This window comes from Sciurus carolinensis, chromosome 17 (assembly GCF_902686445.1).
Source record: "Sciurus carolinensis chromosome 17, mSciCar1.2, whole genome shotgun sequence".
NCBI classification, from domain to species: domain Eukaryota; kingdom Metazoa; phylum Chordata; class Mammalia; order Rodentia; family Sciuridae; genus Sciurus; species Sciurus carolinensis.
Genome location: NC_062229.1, coordinates 43,580,522 through 43,596,864, shown reverse-complemented (window position 1 = coordinate 43,596,864; position 16,343 = coordinate 43,580,522).

Sequence of the window (16,343 nt, the reverse complement as noted above, 5' to 3'; positions counted from 1 at the left end):
TAGTTTTCATTGTAGAGATCTTTCACCTCTTTGGTTAGATTGATTCCCAAGTATTTTATCATTTTGGAAGCAGTGTGGGTTTTGACGGGAAAGCAGAAGTCCTCTTAAGACATGCGTATTACTTCTGTCATAAACCACCTCAAGGGTGTTCATTTCCTAGAAGTGACAAAAAAAGATGGAATTAATGTCAACATTGTCAGGGTGTAGGTATAAGGAGGAAAAGAACTTGTGATCATTTCTTCACTCTGCCACACCTAGACTTATAATTTTTGTGGGGAGAACTGGGGATTGAACCTGAGGATGCTTAACCACAGAGCCACATCCCTAACCCTTTATTTATTTTGAGATAGGGTCTCACTAAGTTACTGAGGCTGGCCTCTAACTTGGGATCCTCCGGCCTCAGCCTCCCAAGTTACTGGTATTACAGGTGTTTACCACCACGCTTGGCTGGACTTACAATTTTTATACATATGTGCACATGATTTCTCACCTCATATATGAGTTGCTAGCAAAAGAATGTCCCAGGCTGCTGCTGAAAATGGAAGTTTCTGAGAAACCACGTGCTAAGAGTGTGTCTGAGTCATAGAGAAGCCCTGAAAATGAGTGTTTTGAGCTTTGGAACAGCAAGTTAGCCATTGGTGAGGAGCTTTTCCCCAAAACTGTTGTGTCAAAAACTTAATGTGTCCTTTGCCTTTTTAATCTATTATTGTGCCACTATCTCAGCTATAGACTAAGGACATCGAGTTAGCCACCCTGAAATTTAATTCAGGGAATAAAATGTGTAGAACATAGAAGATGGGGGCCCATGGCAGGATGGAAGAGTGCCAGGTCAGGATGGGGTCACTAACCCTTTTAGCCTGGGGCCATCACCTGCTGTATAAGTCAGACAGAGAAGCGGACTTTCTACCATACTGGTTTATATTCATTGGCGCGTGATTACTATTTTGAAGGTCTAGGGAGATGTGATAATACATTGCAAATATTTAAGGACTTGTGTAATTAAGCCTTGTATTGTCTTAGAAGGAGATTGAAAAATTATAGTATAAAAATGATGGCCGGCTGGCTTCCATAAAAGAAAGGCTTCTTTGGGGCTGGGGATATAGCTCAGTTGGTAGAGTGCTTGCCTGTCAAGCACCAGGCCCTGGGTTCAATCCCCAGCACCGCAAAAAAAAAAAAAAAAAGGCTTCTTTGGAACATCCGGGTTTTCTGTAATAGGCTCATAGTTTGCATATCATTGGTTCAGAGAAAAACCCCTCTCCACCCATGTGTTGGCACTTCTGTTTGCCTGTGTGAGGACAGGTGTGTGGCTGTTTTGCTTGTTTGCTTTTGGCACCGGGGATTGAACCCAGGGGCACTTGACCACTGAGCCGCATCACCAGCCCTCTTTTATATTTAGAGATGGGGGTCTCGCAGAGTTGCGTAGGGTTTCACCAAATTGCTGAGGCTGGCCTTGAACTCCTGATCCTTCTGCCTCAGCCTCCCGAGCCGAGAGGAGTACGGGTGTGTGACACTATGCCCAGCTGTGTGGCTAACCGTGCTGGGAGGGAAGGTCGATGTCTGTGTGTGGTGGCAGTGATGGTGGGAAGTTGCTTATCAGAGGCCTTAACAGGAATATTTAATAACCTTAGTCATGGCTTCAGATTCGTCAGAGGGCGTTGGTCAAGTGGAGAGGGTGTGGGTTTCAGAATTGGATTTGGATGAGTTCCTGGCTTCACAGATCTTGAGTAAAGAACTTCACCTTCCTGAATTTACTTCTACAGCTGTAAAATGGGCAGGCTTAAAGGAGCTAAGATGTTGGATAGCACGAACAGTTTTTTTTTTGTTTTTTAATTGGTTCTCTTTAGTTGTACATGACAGTTTATTTTGACTATATATAAGCATGGAATATATTTTCTGATTCTTGTGGATGTACATGGTGATGGGATTCACTATGGTATATTCACCATATATACATAGTGGAATGAATCTAAAATAATTTTCCTATCTTCCTATCTCCCCTCCCTTCCCTTCAATCCCCTTTGCCTAACATACTGAATATCTAATCTTCTCCCCTAGGACCTGGCTATTGTGGGTTAGCTTCCACATATCAGTGAACTTTTTCGACCTTTGCCCTTTGGTACTGGCTTATTTCACTTAGCATGATAGTCTCCAGGTCCAACTATTTATTGGCAAATGTCATAAAGTCATTCTTCTTTATGACAGTAATATTTCATTGTGTATATGGACCACATTTTCTTTATTCATTCATCTGTTGAAGGCCTCCTAGGTTGGTCCCATGGCTTAGCTATTATGAATTGAGCAGCTGTGAACATTGATGTGGCTGTGTCACTGTAGTATGCTGATATTAAGTCCTTTGGGTATAGGCCTAGGAGTGGGATAGCTGGGTCCAATTACTGGTTTTCTGAGGAATCTCCATACTACTTTCCAGAGTGGTTGCACCAATTTGCAGTCCCACCAGCAATGTATGAGGGTACTTCTTCCCCAGCATTCTTATCAAAGTTTACTGTTACTTGTATTCTTGATAGTTGCCATTCTGACTGGGGTGAGATGAAATAAATCTCAGTGTAGTTTTAATTTGCATTTCTCTAATTGCTAGAACATTTGTAGAACATTTTTTCTTCTATTTGTTGACCATTCGTATTTCTTCTGGGAAGTGTTTGTTCAGTTCCTTTACCCATTTATTGATTGAGTTGTTTGTTTTTTGGGGATTAAGTTTTTTGAGTTCTTTATCTATTCTGCAAATTAACACCCTATCTGAGGTGCAGGTGGAAAATTTTTTCTCCTATTCTGTAGGCTCTCTTCCTGCTCTTGTTTCCTTTGCTGTGAAGAAGTTTTTAGTTTGATGCCATCTCATTTACGGATTCTTGATTTTACTTCTTGTGCTTTAGGAGTCTTGTTGAAGAAGTCAGTTCCTGAGCTGATATGTTGGAGTGTTGGGTCTACATTTTCTTCTAGTATGTACAGGGTTTCTGGTCTGATTCCTAGACCAACTCAACTTAGAGTTGATCTTTGTGCAGGGTGAGAGATAGGAGTTAAATTTCATTCTACTACATATGGATTTCCAGCACCATTAATTGAAGAGGCTATCTTCTCTCTGATGTATGCAAGAACAGTTCTTAGTGTCTGATAGGTATGAAAAATGGTGACTGTTATGTATTTAGAATCATAATCAGTATTTTCCAAATGCATTCTAAATACCTATTATGCAAACTTAGCTCAGTGCTAGGGTTCAGTGGTGAGATACACACAGTTTTTTTATTTGTTCCTTCCACCCCTTCAGGGGCTTTACAGTTACTGAGGGGCAAAGAAGTAAACAATTGAAATACAGTTTGAGAAATGCTTTCACAGAATAGTAATTGCTTTCTATCTACAAATATGGAGCGCTTACTCTCTGCAGGGCATTTTGCTAATTACTTGGTGAATGGTGGTAAGAAAATAGTTGTATTATGCCGTGGTGTAGTTCTTAGGGTTAATGTACAATGACTTCTGCAGGATTTTTTGGGGAAGGACAATATCAAGAAGGCTATAGCTGGGCGTGGTGGCACATACCTGTAATCCCTTGGGAGGCCCGAGGCAGGAGGAACATGAGTTCAAAGCCACCTTTAGCAATTTAGTGAGGTCCTAAGTAACTTAGCGAGTCCTTGTCTCTAATTAAAATGTAAAAGGGACTGGGGATGTGGCTTAGTTAAGTGCTTCTGGGTTCCATCCCTGGCAACTCTGTTGATAAAAATATGGTCCCGAATTCAATTACTCTGTGGCCAAACCAAAGGCTGCCTGAGCTGTCAATCTCTTCCTCAGCAGCGTGAGCTGTCAGTCCTCTCTTCCCCAGCAGGCGGCGCTCCCGCACCAGGGATGACTTGGAAAGTGTCAATTCCGTGAGACAAGGACGTTTTTGGTTAATGTTTGTTTTTCAGGCTAAAAAGGAAAGCTGTTAGGAAAAATAAACAGTTTATCAGGCATTGCGACAAAGACACTTGAGGGGAAAGACAAGCTGTCGCTTCAAGGACAGGAAGAAAAATCCCATGTAGAAGCATGAGATGCCTGTGAGCCCTTGTTAAAAGCGTCGTGAAATAAGGAAAGCAAAACATCGGAAATAAAAAGGAAGATTAAGAAAACAGACAATTGGAATCATCTGCCAGCAAGGATGGAGGAGTGCAGCCTCGGGAGAGGGATGCGGAGGAGTCTCAGCAATTTGGAGAAATGAAGACGACTGCACTATAATTGGGATTCATTCTAAGTATTCAGATTTCCCAGTTACTCCAGCCGCCGCATCGCCTGTGTAATTGGTTTCAGCTGTCCAGACCACATCCAGCTCTTGTTTTGTAACTTTCAGTAGTTTGACGTCTTTAGCACATAAACGCTTGCGCCTAATGACAAGTGCCTGATTTCAGGAGCGAAATTGCTTCAGTGTTACCCAGCCCTGCAAATGAGCGGAACGGGACAGCTGAATTAGGAAATCAAGTGTTAGTTAAAGGGATTGGGCTAGGAGCAGCTGAATGAAGACGTTTTACTGTGAGGATGGTTGGATTTTTTTTGGAGTGTAATTCATGTTGGGGTTAGGGTGGTGCCTCTCTGATTTAGGCTTCACTTCCTCTACTGGGTCATTATGTTGACTTTTCTCAAAGTTCTCAAGTCAGTCATGTTCATGTACATGTCTGACTGCATGGCCAATGTGATCCTACAATGGGTACATTAATCAGAAACATGAGAGTTTATACATGAGAGTTTATGTGTGATCTATCAGTGTATAAGGGTATTCTACTGTCAGGTACAACTAATTAGAACAAATACAATATATATATTATAAAAGGTTGCTTTTCTCAAAAAATCTCTATTTTATCTTTTTGTATCAAATGAACACATCAGTCTTTTTTTTTCTGCATTTTAAAATTGGTGCATTATAGTTGTACATCTTGATGGGATTTGCTGTGACATACGTCTGCATGCACACACTATAACAATATAATTTGCCCAATACCCAGCACTTCCTCCCTCCCACCCCTTGGTCTCTGCTGGTCTCCCTTTGATTTTTTTTTTTTCCTCCCCACCCCGCCATCTTTCTTTTCCTTTTTCCTTTCTAGCGTCCACATATGAGAGAAAACATATGACTCTTGACCTTCTGAATTTGGCTTATTTCCCTTAATGGTCTCTAGTTCCATCCATTTTCCTGTAAATGACATGATTTTCTTTCTTTCTTTTTATTGGTTCTTTTTAGTTATACGTGGCAATAAAATGCATTTGTTCTAATCCAGTCCCCAGTATTTCCTCTTCCCCTCTGTTCCTCCCACTCCCTGTTCTCTTCCCTCTACTGGGCTTTCTATTTCCTTATATATATATATTTTTTCTTTCTAATTAGTGTCTTGCGGATGTGCATGATGGTGAGATTTGCTGTAGTATATTCCTGTATGTACATGGGAACGTTGGTCAGATTCAGTCCACTTTTTCCCCCATCCCATCTCTCCTCCCTTCCCTTCATTCCCCTTTGTCTACTCCACTGATCTTTCTTCTGTTAATTTTTATCCCACAACTCCTTATTTTGGATTAACTTCTGCATATCAGAAAAAAACATTCAACCTTTGACTTTTTGGCTTATTTCTGACTGACTTATTTCACTTAGCGTGGTAGTCTCCTGTTCCATCCATTTACCAGCAAATGCTGTAAAGTCACGTTTCTTTATGGCTAATACTCATTGTGTGTACACACCACATTTTCTTGATCCTTCATCCATTGATGGACACCTAGGTTGTTTCTATGGTTTGGTTCTTGTGAATTGAGTTGCTGTAAACATGGGCATCCATACATCACTGTAGTAAGATGACTAATTCTTTAGGGTAAATACTGAGGAGTGGTATGGCTGGGTCCTATGGTAGTTCCATGCCTAGTCTTTTGAGGAACCTTCATACTGATTTCCATAGTGGTTGGGGTGAGGTTTTTGCTGCAACACCTTTTCACTTGGTTTACTTTTTCTTGGAGAGAAGTGGAATCAAAATATATTGAAGAAATCTGAAATTCACCCATAAAGCACAGAAGGATGAGCAATTGTTATAATGGTTCGGAGGACTTAGCCACAGTTTATACAATATTTTGAGTTAATGGAATAGAAAAATTATTATACAGGGACTGGGGAGATAGCTCAGTGGGTAGAGTGCTTGCCTTGCAAGCACAAGGCCCTGGGTTCGATCCCCAGCACCGCAAAAAAAAAAAAAAAAATTATTATACAAATAGTTCTGAAACCTTAGTATGTATCAAAATTGCACAAAAACCCTGTAAGACACAGCTTGTTGGGCCCCACTCCCAGAGTTTCTGAATTGATAGGTCTGGGGTGCATTTCTATCAAATTCTGGGTGATGCCGATGCACTGACCAGGGACCTCACTTTTGGAGTCACTGACTTGGATATTTACTAAAAAATTATTCTGTTTGATTTAGTTATGGTTTTGGCATTTGCCCTTCTATGGTTATATATGATCAGAAGGAGAAGAACAGAGTGTGCAGATATTTACTGAACCCCAAGTATGTGCCTTGTTCTCTTCTGGGTTCGTGTCCTTAATCTTCTCAATTTTCCCATGACCTTACAAAGTGCAACATACTGTCCCCACTCAACATGCACAGAAGCCGAGTCTTGAAGATCTGGAATTTGGACCCAAGTGTGCTTGGCTGTCAAAGTTGTACTGCCCACGAGGACTCCAAAATGTCTGTCATACAGTTTGATTTACTGGACACAGAGTTCAGTTCACACTGAACGTCCTTGACCAACCACAGCAAATTCCTTCATTTCAGGATCTGTACCTGTCTCTCTGGGCTGGCTTAATGATTAAGTGGGAGTGCCTACTACACAAAAAACCAAAAAAACAAAAAAACTCCTAGGTGAGTGCTCTGAATTCCCCCCAGAAGATCCTTCTGATGGCTTTGCCTCACGTCACCCAGGCCCTCTGTTGGTGGCGGGTGCCTGTCTTGTATCCCCTTTTCTTAGTGCCACCGAGGAACCGCACACACTTCAGCTGAACTCTCCAGAAACCCTGTGCATTCCAGCTATCTGCTTGGGTTGGAAGTTTTGTGTGTGTAGGTCAGAGGTATTGAGCTTTTTCCTTTGAAATAATTTTGGATAAAACAATACAGGGAAAGTCAGGTAGGGTGGTATAGCCAGTCATCCCTGTGACTTGGGAGGCTGAGGCGAGAGGATCTCAAGTTTGAGACCAGCCTCAGCAACTTAGACCCCGTCTCAAAATAAAAAATAAACAGGGCTGAGGATGTAGCTCAGTGGTAAAGCGCCCCTGGGCTCAATCCCCAGCACCAAAAAAACAAACAAATGGATATATTAAAAGGAGAAAAAGGGCTGGGGTTGTGACTGAGTGATAGAGTGCTTGCCTAGCATGCATGAAGCCCTGGGTTCTATCCTCAGTACCACCTAAAAATAACGGTATTGTGTCACCTACAACTAAAATATATTAAAAACAAGAAATGAACAAATGAACAAACCCTTCCTACACCCGCCCGGAACTCCCATGTACCCTTTTAAACATTTTACAACATGTATATGTAATATGTTATTTTTCTGAACTTCAGTATGTATTTAAGACCTGGGACTTTCTCTTACAGCAGAGGCTGGCCTTGAACTTGGGATCCTCCTACCTCAGCCTCCTGAGTCACTGGGATTACCGACATGTGCCATCACACCTGGCTACATTTAATCTCTGTGTGTGTGTGTAATACATGTCTCTTGTTTCTGTGTCTCTCCTGACCTGGGACAGGTCAGCTGCCCACCCCTGAGGCTGAGGGCTACCCCTCTGTTCTGGTAGGAGCAGCAGAACTCTGGGCTCTTGGTTTGAAATTATATCCCCTTCCCACCTACCTTCACTTGATAGTTCTGCTATCTTTGTTATTTCCAAGTTTGTTTCTCTTGACCGACATTTCTCCTGGGTGTGGGTCCTATTTTCCTGCTTTTATGCATAATTTTAAAATTAGATGTTGACCTTTATAAACAGTATTTTGTTGAGAGTTTGAATCTTGTTGTCTAAATATCATCAAAGTTTGTTTGGTAGGCAGTAAACTTACCTGCAAATCAACCTGGTTCTTTCTGGGCTTGGTTTTTGACTGTTAGATCTGGTCCGCAGCAGTCTTTTCTTTTACTCCCAAGGCGTGGCACCTCTGGGATCTCTCTGAATGTCTTTGTATTCACTGAGACCTCTCCGCTGTGACTGGGGGACCTCAAAGCATTTCCCAACCCTGAGTGGGCTCTGTGAATTATACGGCTTGTAGCTATCGGGCAGGGAGAGCTTTATTTAACCTCAGTGCGTATAGATTATATTCAGTCAAGGACTCTAGGAGAACTTTCACAGATTTCTGGAATCTTTTTCTACCTACCTCCCTCCTTTCTGGTACTCAGGCCCATAAATTCCAGCCGTCTCGGTCTCCCTGTATAGAACATGCCCAGCCTGGTTGTGCTAGGGCGGTGGGATAGGTTGCAGACAGACCAGAGAAGATGCCTGGAGATGGAATGTGGGAGATATGGTTTATTGAGAGATGCTTACGGGGAAGATCCTGTGGTGATGGATTGGACAGGCGCTTGGCCAGAAAGCCCAGTGGGGACGGGTTGGATAGGTCACCTCTGTTTCACACAGGGCCCTGGTGCTTCACCAGAAAATACTTTTTCCATTCCCCCATGACGCTTGGCCCAGTGGTGGCTGGTCAGATGAGCACGTCCCTGTCTCCTGTGCTCTGTTACTGCAGGAAAAGGGGTTTTATGAGCGAGGCTACAAGAAGCAGTAATGTCACTAGCCGAGCTTGCTTTGTCCCATTGTATAACCAACATCCCAACAAACTTGACATGCATGCAAGAAAGGAGCTTCGGACAGAGAGCACTAACTTGCCCTCATTCCCAGCATGCCTGAGAGAAAGCCAGGGTCCTGTGAGGTGCATAACTGGACATTCTGGCCTGGATTCTCATTATTCCTTTCACTTGGTTAAGTTTTGGGGAACAGGGAGGAACACTTCAGGAACATGGTCATTTACTGCTCTCCTTTTCAGTCAGGGTTCTCCTATGAAACTGACCAAGAAGATACCCATGGACACATAGGAGGACACTTATTTTGGAAATTGGCCCATGCAGCTACTCAGGACATACTGTCTGCAAGCTGGAGCACCAGAAAAGCTGGCTGGGTACTTCAGTCAGAGTGCAGAGGACTGAAAACCAGGGGAGGTGATGGTGTAACTCCCAGTCTAATTCTTGGCGGGTAGGGCTGAGTCTGCAGGCCCACAGACCAGGAGCTCTGATGTCTGAGGGCACGAGGAGATGGATGGATGGGCAAATGGGAGGAAGAGAAGAAGGAGGGAGGGGGAGAGGGCAGTGGAAGTTGCCCCCCCCTTTATTTTTTTTCTTTCATTTTTTTTTTTTTTTTTTTTTTGTCCTGCGTGCTCAACAGATTGGATGCCCTCCCAGGCACAGCCGGAAATAATGTCTTCCCAACTCTTGGGCACCCCTTACTCCAGTCAAGTTGACACATAAGCCTAAGCACCACACAGGAGTCCCAAGTGCTTATTTTTGTCTGCTCAACCCAGGGAGTCCGCCAGGTGCTGTCTGGGTTCCCTTCAAAGGAAGGGATGCCAACCTCCAGAGGCTTCCAGGCAGAAAACCAGGGCAAGGGTGAGGAGGGCTGCCCTTGCTGGGTTCCCTGGTCTCGGGGATCACAGTCCCGCTCTGTCCAGGGGCGGCCATTTCATGTTCTTTTCTCCGTGTTTATAGAGGGAGGGTATGTCCTGGGTCGCTTGCTGCTCCATCCAGGGTTATTTCCGGCTTACCTGATGTCTAAGGCTGGGTTCAGCCACTTCCCCTCTGGGAAACATTTTTGATTCCCACCAGTTTGATCTAAGGACTCTGTTTTAGTCTGCTATTTTGCTGCTGTGACTAAACGACGCAACCAGCACAATTATAGAGGCCAAAAAGTTTATTTGAGGGTTTCAGAGGTCTTAGTCCATAGAAGGCCGGCTGCTTTCTTCAGGGATCAAGGTGAGGCTGAACATCACAGTGGAAGAGTGTGGTAGAGGGAAACGGCTCACATTGCAATCAGAAACCAGAGAGTCCACTCGCCAGATACAAAAATATACCCAAAGCCATGCCCCAATTCCCACCTCCTCCAGCCACACCCTGCCACTTCAATTACCACTCAGTTAATCCCTTTCAGGGGATTTAATCACCCATTGGGTAAAGACTCTTATAACCTGATCATTTTTCCTCTGAACCTTTCTTGCATTATCTCACACTTGAGCTTTTTGGGGGACCCCTCATATCCAAGCCATAACGGGCTCCTTCACATACTTATTTATGTTCTTCCCCACCCCACCCCACCTACTCTTTCATACCATGAGCATGTATGAGGGCATGGTTTGTAATATCGCAGTGTTTTTAGTTACTTGCATGGCCCTTAAAACATAGTACTTGCTCAATAAATGCTCATTGACCAAATGAATAAAGTATATAAAATTATAACCAGTTCTAGGCTTTTTTTTTTTTTTTTTTTAAACCTATTTTAAGGTCTAACAAGAAGACTTCCTATTCATCCTTTACTTGTCAGTCTTCTACTGTGGTTCTCCAAACTTGAGAACAAGTTATTGTCCCCTCCACCTGCACTGACTGGTACAGCAATACAGGGTAAGTTTGCCCTAATTCATTTGTATCCTGTGAATGAAAACATATATGATTCCCATGTTGTAGAGAGGCTTGTTCCTGGGACAGGGTGGCCAATTTTGGCCAACAAAGAAACATGAATAAGACACCCGATTAAATTTGAACTTCAGATATACTATTTGGGACATACTTACACTAAAATGCAAATTTTTTTTTAACGTCTGGGAAGTACTTACTCCTGAGGGACTCTCATTCTCCACTCCCTTGCTGGTGAGCTGTTCTCACCCATAGACCATGGGGAGAAACCATATGTAGTGGGTGATGGGTGCTGGGCCTTCTCCACTCTTTCTCCTCTTCTGCCTAGATGCATGGACAGAGAGACCTAGGGGAGGAGGCAGCTGCCAGGAGGAGAAACCCGAGTTCCTTGCACCGTGCATGGGTGAGAGCAAAGCAGGTTGTGAGCGAGATGTCAGCTTCGGTTGTGTTAAGACAATAAAACTACAGGGCTAATTTGTTATAGCATTGAATTGTACCCTATTCCGCGTTCCATTAAAAAACTGAAATGTGATTTTTTTTTTTTTTTTTTTTTTTTTCCTGAACTTCTTCGGTCTACTGAACAGCTCCAGCCTCATATCTCAAAGATACCTTAGACTGTACATGTCCAAACCTGAGTTCATGATTTCACCAGCTCCAAATTGGTCATGTGCTCTTGAAGTGACTCATGTGACCATCATCCATTCTTGAATGGACGTGTTCAAAACTGCACATCTTAATGGATTATCATGTGCTATTTCAATCCACGTATACATTGCGTAACTCTCAAATGAGAGTAAGCATTGCTATCTCCTCAAGCATTTATCATTTCTTTGTGGTGAAAACATTCAAAATCCCATCTAGCTTTTTTGAAATATACAGTATGTCAGTGTTGTCTGTAATTGCCCTACTGTGCGGTTCCACATAGACCATCCATTCACAGCTCCTTGGTTCTCACTTTTAGTATCCAGTCCATTGTTACCTTTATTCATTTTACTTTCTAGATATATCTTTAATTGATGTACCTCTTTCTATTTTAATTGCCACCACCTTTTTTTTTTTTGGAATGGACTCTGGCTCCTGCCCACATCCTGTTATCTCCTGCCCACATCCTGTTATCTCCTGCCCACATCCTGTTATCTCCTGACCCAGGACAGCCTCTTGGAGAATCCCTTTTTCTCCCTTGCAGCCAGAGTTGATTTTTTTTTTTTTTTTTTTTTATACCGGAAGTTGAACCCAGGGTCACTTAACCACTGAGTCACATCCCCAGCCCTTTTAAACATTTTATTTAGTGACAAGGTCTTGCTAAGTTGCAGAGGCTGGTTTTGAACTTGGGATCCTCCTGCCTCGGCCTCCTGAGCCGCGGGGATTACAGGTGTGCGCCACCAGCCCAGCCAGAGCCAATTTTTTCCAAACCCAAATCTCTTGTTACTTCCCTGGCACAAACTCTGGATGGATTTATCTTGCTGTAGTGATGGGGACTGGAGCTTTCTTGGGGCCTTCATGGCCGGGCATGATCTGGCCTCAGCCTGTGTTTCCAGGATCATTTCCTTCCTGCTCCCTCTTTTCTAAATGCTAGCCTGCTGGCCTTCCTCCAGCTCCCGGGAGGTGCCGCACATCCTCACTCCTCAGCTCCTGTTCTTGGCCAGTGTGTCGCCCTCCAACTCTCTGCTGAGCATGGTCTTCTGCTCGCTCTTGCCAGAGCTTGTGCAAGGCAGTCTCCGGAAGCCTTTTCTCTTGGCCAATTCCCGCTCTTTAAAGTTCTCATAGCTGCAAGTAGGTTTTTGGTAGCCTTTGTCTCAGCATGACTCTCATTTTCATTTGTCTGGGTGGGGCTTTGACTTAATTCCCATTTCCCCACCTGTTAGCACCCTAAGGACAGAAAAATGTCTTTCTTTTTATGCTTATTACTAGATCCTTACTACACATTTGCATGAGGTAGGGATCTGACCTAAGTGCTTTCCGAGCATCTAATTATCTCCAAACCATTAAAGAATTCTTCCATCTGTATTGGTCTTAAATACTATTTGTATATGAATGCATTCTGATCTATGATGAGTCTCTTAAAATTTCCTGTTTTCTTATTGCTCCATTGTCACATCTTAAAAATCTTTTGATATCTTATGGACTGGACTTAGTTTTAGAACTTTTCTAGACTATCAAGCATTTTCCCATCCAGAGGAAATTTATAAGTTGCATTATAAAATCATACTAGGATTTGGATTTAGTTTTGAGAATTTATGGATTGATTTAAAAAAAAATTTAAATTCTTTTTAACTATTCATGACAATAGTATGTATACTAACATACATACATGGAGTAACTTCCCATTCTTGTGATAGAACATGATGTGGAGTTACACTGGTCGTGGATTCATATTTGAACATAGGAAAGTGATGTCCAGTTCATCCTACTGTCTGTCTGATCCTATCCCTTCTCCCTTCCCAATTCCCCCTAATCTGGTGAATTTCCACTCCCCTCCCCCATCACCAGCCTATTGTGAGTCAGCATCCGCATATCAGAACATTTGACCTTTGGTTTTGGGGATTGGCTTATTTCACTTAGCATGATAGTCTCCAGTTCCATCCATGTACTGGAAAATGCCATGATTTCACTTTTCTTTATGGCTGAGTAATATTCCATTTTATGCGCGCACGCGCGCACACACACACACACACACACACACACACATACACATACATATACACATACCACTTTTTTTTTTTTTTCTTGTGGTGCTGGGGTTTTGAACCCAAGGCCTTGTACATGCAAGGCAAGCACTCTACCAACTAAGCTATATCCCCAGCCCCACATACCACATTACTTTATCCATTCATCTGTTGAAGGGCACCTAGGCTGTTTCCACAGCTTGGCTATTGTGAATTGAGTTGCCATAAACATTGATGTGACTGTGCCACTGTAGTATGCTGATTTTAAGTCCTTTGGGTATAAACCGAGTAGTGGGATAGCTGGGTCAAATGGTGGTTCTATTCCTAGTGTTCTGAGGAATCTCCATACTGCTTTCGAGTGACTGCACCAATTTGCAGTTCCACCAACAGTGTATGAGTGTACCTCTTTTTCCCCACATCCTTGCCAACATTCATTGTTACTTGTATTCTTTTTTTTTTTTTTATGAAAATCTTTTTTATTTTTACAGACTGCATTTTGATTCATTGTACACAAATGGGGTACAACTTTTCATTTCTATGGTTGTACGCAATGTAGATTCACACCATTCATGTAACCATACATATACATAGGGTAATACTGTCTGTTTCATTCTACTATCTTTCCATCCCCCACCCCCTCCCACCCCATTTTCCTGTACACCATCCAAAGTTCCTTCATTCTTCTCTTCCTCCCATCACCCCCCGCCCCCATTATATATTGTCATGCACTTATCAGAGAAAACATCTGGCTTTTGGTTTTTTGGGCTTGGCCTATTTCACTTAGCATGATATTTTCCAACTTCATCCATTTACCAGCGCCATAATTTTATTCTTCTTTATGACTGAGTAATATTCCATTGTGTATATATACCACAGTTTCTTTATCCATTCATCAAATAAGGGGCATCTAGATTGGTTCCACAATCTAGTTATTGTGAATTGAGCTGCTATGAACATTGATGTGGCTGTATCTCTGTAGTATGCTGATTTTAAGTCCTCTGGGTACAAACCGAGGAGTGGGATAGCTGGGTCAAATGATGGGTCCATTCCAAGTTTTCTGAGGAATCTCCATACTGCTTTCCAGAGTGGCTGCACCAATTTGCAACTCCACCAGCAATGTAAAAGTGTGCCTTTTTCCCCACATCCATGCCAACACTTATTATTTCTTGTGTTCTTGATAATAGCCATTCTGATTGGAGTCAGATGAAATCTTAGGGTGGTTTTAATTTGCATTTCTCTAATTACCAGGAATGATGAGTGCTTTTTCATGTATTTGTTGATCACCTGTATATCTTCTGTGAAGTGTCTGCCCATTTCCTTAGCCCATTTATTGATTGGGTTCTTTGTATTTCAGTTGTGAAGTTTAAGTTCTTTATAAACTTTGGAGATGAGTGCTCTGTCTGAAGTTTGTGTGGAAAAGATTTTCTCCCACTCTGTAGGCTCTCTTTTCACATTATTGTTTCCTGTGCTGAGAAAAAACTTTTTAGTTTGAATCTATCCCATTTATTGATTCTTGCTTTTATTTCTTGCACTATTGGGGTCTTGTTAAGGAAGTCTGGTCCTAAACCAATGTGATGGAGATTTGGGCCTAATTTTTCTTCTATTTTATGAAGGGTCTCAGATCTAATTCCTAGATCCTTGATCCATTTTGTTTTGAGTTTTGTACAGGGTGAGAGATAGGGGTTTAATTTCACTTTACTGCATATGGATGTTCAGTTTTGCCAGCACCTTTTGTTGAAGAGGCTATCTTTTCTACATTGTAAGTTCTTGGCACCTTTGTCTAGTATTACATAACTGTACTTATGTGGGTTTGTCTCTGTGTCTTCTATCCTGTACCATTGGTCTACCTGTCTATTTTGGTGCCAATACCATGCTGTTTTTGTTACTATTGCTCTATAGTACCATTTAAGTTCTCCTATTGTGATACCCCCTGCATCACTCTTCCTGCCCAGGATTGCTTTGGCTATTCTGGGTCTTTTGTTCTTCCAGATGAATTTCATGATTGCTTTTTTTGTTTCTATGAGAAATGTCATAGGAATTTTAATTGGAATTGTATTAAATCTGTATAGCGCCTTTGGAAGTATGGCCATTTTGATAAAATTAATTCTGCCTACCTAAGAACATAGGAGATCTTTCCAACTTCTAAGGTCTTCTTCAACTTCTTTCTTCAATGTTTTGTAGTTTTTTTTTTTTTTTTTGGGGGGGTGCTGGGGATTGAACCCAGGGCCTTGCGCTTGCAAGGCAAGCACTCTACCAACTGAGCTATCTCCCCAGCCCCATGTAGTTTTCATTGTAGAGATCTTTTACCTCTTTGGTTAGACTGATTCTCAAGTATTTTATTTTATTTTATTTTTAAGACTATTGCAAAGGGAGTTGTTTTCCTCATTTCTCTTTCGGATGTTTCATTGCTTATGTATAAAAGTGCTTTAGATTTATGCATGTTGATTTTATAACCTGCTATTTTGCTGAATTCATTTATGAGGTCTAGAAGTTTTCTGGAGGAGTTTTTTGGATCCTCTAAATAGAGAATCATGTGATAAGCAAATAGTGACAGCTTGAGTTCCTCTTTTCCTATTCGTATCCCTTTAATTTCTTTGGTCTGTCTAATTGCTCTGGCTAGAGTTTGAAGGACGATGTGGAATAGAAGTGGTGAAAGAGGCATCCCTGCCTTGTTCCATTGTTTAAAGGGAATGCTTTCGGTTTTGTTTCTTGATAATTGTCAGAGGATTTATGGATTAATTTGAGAGAATGATTTCATCACAATCATGAGCCTTCTTAACCAAGGGTGTGGACTTTCCTTTCTTCCTTTATCAGGTCATATATTATGTTCTGGAGTAAATTTTTATAGTTTTATTCATATCAGTCTTTTACATTACTTGTGTATTCTTAGGTATTTTATAATTTTTGTAATGAACTGAATTCTTAAAATAAGAATTGCTTATTAATAATAAGAATGTACTTACCCATTTGTATGTTGTTTTACCTATCAGTTGGCTCTTTTGTCTGACTGAATTACAG